We start from the raw sequence: 3,766 nt of genomic DNA on the forward strand, positions 1-3,766 counted from the left end.
TCCGATACCAATACAAGTCAATGGGACATCAAGTATCGGAATGTATCCTCATGGATCCCAGGGTCTGAAGGAGAGGAAACTCTCCTTCAGGCCCTGGGATCCATATTAAAGTGTAAAATAAAGAATTAAAATAAAAAATATTGTTATATTCACCTCTCCGGCGGCCCCTGGACATCAGCGGGAGGATCCGGCGTCCGGCACGGCTTCTTTCTTCAAAATGCGCGCCTTCAGGACCTGTGGAATGACGTCCCGGCTTCTGATTGGTCGCGTGCCGCCCATGTGACCGCCACGCGACCAATCAGAAGCCGCGACGTCATTCCTCAGGTCCTAGAAGGCGCTCATTCTAGGACTTTAGCTGAGGAATGACGTCGCGGCTTCTGATTGGTCGCGTGGCGGTCACATGGGCGGCACGCGACCAATCAGAAGCCGGGACGTCATTCCACAGGTCCTGAAGGCGCGCATTTTGAAGAAAGAAGCCGTGCCGGACGCCGGATCCTCCCGCTGATGTCCAGGGGCCGCCGGAGAGGTGAATATAACAATATTTTTTATTTTAATTCTTTATTTTACACTTCCGATACCCGATATCACAAAAATATCGGATCTCGGTATCGGAATTCCGATACCGCAAGTATCGGCCGATACCCGATACTTGCGGTATCGGAATGCTCAACACTAATTACAAAGTATTGAGATGAAATTTTGTTTCTGACCAAATACTTATTTTCCACCATAATATGCAAATAAATTGTTAAAAAAAACAGACAATGTGATTTTCTGGATTTTTTTTTCTCAGTTTGTCTCCCATAGTTGAGGTCTGCCTATGATGTAAATTACAGACGCCTCTCATCTTTTTAAGTGGTGGAACTTGCACTATTGCTGACTGACTAAATACTTTTTTGCCCCACTGTAGGTTCTGGAACCTTCTTTCACTTACTACCGAGCATGCATGACTCTACGTCTCTCCAGTAGATTTCCTGCCAGGAACTGAAATGTTGTCTTTGATAGAGAGGAAAGCAGAGGCTAAGGGATACAGTCATGCTATGCCGGTCTTGCCGGAGTAGAATGTACCAAATTCACTAAGGAGCTCATGCAAATTAATGAATCCAGTGCCTATTCTAAGTGGTGTGCCTCTCTGTGCAGCTGAGCCAGAAATGCTACTTCAGTCAGGGATTGGAGTAGCATTTCTGGCATACAAAAGCCCTCAGTTTTGATGAATTTCATGGATGGGAATGGCCACACTCGTGCCCAGTCCCCATCACAGGTCTGCACCTTTTGACGGAGCGGATTCCAAGTAGCTTGACAGGGAGCACTGAGGCCTCTCTGGAGATGTTGATATAACCCAATACCATGAATTTTTTTGCATTACCATGTTAGCTCTCTTCATTTATTTATTTTAATAAATCATTTCTTAAAGGGAACCATTCAGCAGGATTGTGCACAGTAACCTACAGATGGTGTCTGGTTGGCGTCTTTATACTGAATACAATGATACCTGGTGATGAAATCCGTCTTGTGGTTGTGTAATCTTTATTTTCAGTTAATGATATGCTCGTGCTCAGGGGCGGCCTGTGGGGGTCTTCATGTGGTGCTCTCATTAGCTATTCATCAGTATGGCTTCTGGCAGTCACTGATCCCTCACTGAATTGCCCCCTAGTTTACATAATGAATATCTATATATATAATTGTCTAAGGGTTTTTCCGTCTGTCTGTCTGTCTGTCTGTCTGTCTGTCCTGGAAATCCTGGCTCTCTGATTGGTCGAGGCCGCCAGGCCTCGACCAATCAGAGACCGGCACAGCATCGACGTAGAAATCCCGCGTCTCTGATTGGTCGAGGCCGCACAGTGACGATGATGTCATAAAGGACGTAGATATCCCGCGTCTCTGATTGGTCGAGGCCGCCAGGCCTCGACCAATCAGCAACGGGCACAATGACGATGATGTCATAATGGTTGCCATGGCGACGATGATGTCATAAAGGTCGCCTCGACCAATCAGCGACGGGCACAATCTGCCGCGAATTCTGGAATCATCATTGTCCATATACTACTGGGACATGCATATTCTAGAATACCCGATGCGTTAGAATCGGGCCACAATCTAGTAATATATATGTGCGGTATATCTTTAAAAAAAAACTACTGACACTGTCTGTAGGTTACTGTGCATAATCCTGCTGACAGGTTCCCTTTAAATTGTTGACACTTGCACATATGTTTATCTATAATCTTGTGGCTTCATCTCGTTACATATGTCCAGGTCACAAAGTTCACTTAAAGTGTCAAAAGTTGTATCTTGCAATTAACCACAATCACATGCAATGTTAGATAACAGAGAATCTCATATTTGTGTAAACAAGTTGCTGATAGAATATGTTTCACAATTACTATACAAAAGTGTCCAGAAGGATTAAAGCAAGTAACTTCTTATATTAGTAAAACATGATAAAGCTGGAATACAAATAGTCAGATCGTGTCTGTAAAATAGGATAATAGGATATTTATTATCCTATTATCCTATTTTACAGACACGACTGTTCATGAGTTAAACAGGTTAAGTGTCAAACCAGGGCAGGAAGATGCTACACAAAGTGGGTGGTGAGGGAGCTGGTTATGGGAACACTGGTGATAGGGAGAGGGAGAATTTGGAGACCCCTCAACACTCACCTTATGCTGACACCTGCGCTCCCTATCGCCCTAGACGGGTCCTTCCCCACGTGCGCCATCACATGCCTAAGCCATGGCTGACCCTGGATCTCAGCCCTAGATAGTGAGCTGGTTAGCAAGACACTTGTCCTACTACTGCAATAAGACAACAGCGGGAAAGGTACAGACCGGGGAAATACACAAGCAAATGAAAATTCACATGGCAACACAAGGCTCATTCATACAAAATAAAGACACAACAAACTATTGTGGAATAAAAAATAAAATTGACCGTGATGTTTATTATAGGGTAACTTTATAATAAAAACAGCATAAAACCAAGTGAACGATTATTATAAATGTCCAAACAATCCATAACTCCATTAAGCAATCCACCCAGGGACTGGGTGATTTTCCCACAATATAAACATCACAACAAGGAAAATAATAGCTCAAGGGAGGGAGGGTGGGATCTTCTTTCTTCAGCACTCCACCTCAGAATGACTGAAATTAGCCAGAAACTGGCTTAACCCCTTCATGACTGGGGGATTTTTCGTTTTTCTGTGTTCGTTTTTCGCTCCCCTCCTTCCCAGAGCCATAACTTTTTTATTTTTCCGTCAATTTGGCCATGTGAGGGCTTATTTTTTTGCGGGACGAGTTGTACTTTTGAACGACATCATTGGTTTTAGCATGTTGTGTACTAGAAAACGGGAAAAAAATTCCAAGTGCGGTGAAATTGCAAAAAAAGTGCAATCCCACATTGGTTTTTTGTTTGGCTTTTTTGCTAGGTTCACTAAATGCTAAAAATGACCTGCCATTATGATTCTCCAGGTCATTACGAGTTCATAGACACCAAACATGACTAGGTTATTTTTTATCTAAGTGGTGAAAAAAAATTCCAAACTTTGCTAAAAAAAAAAAAAAAATTGCGCCATTTTCCGATACTCGTAGCGTCTCCATTTTTCGTTATATGGGGTCGGTTGAGGGCTTATTTTTTGCGTGCCGAGATGATGTTTTTAATGATAGCATTTTGGTGCAGATACGTTCTTTTGATCGCCCGTTATTGCATTTTAATGCAATGTCGCGGCGACCAAAAAAACGTAATTCTGGTGTTTCGAGTTTTT

This window comes from Ranitomeya imitator, chromosome 7 (assembly GCF_032444005.1).
Source record: "Ranitomeya imitator isolate aRanImi1 chromosome 7, aRanImi1.pri, whole genome shotgun sequence".
Classification (NCBI taxonomy): Eukaryota; Metazoa; Chordata; class Amphibia; order Anura; family Dendrobatidae; genus Ranitomeya; species Ranitomeya imitator.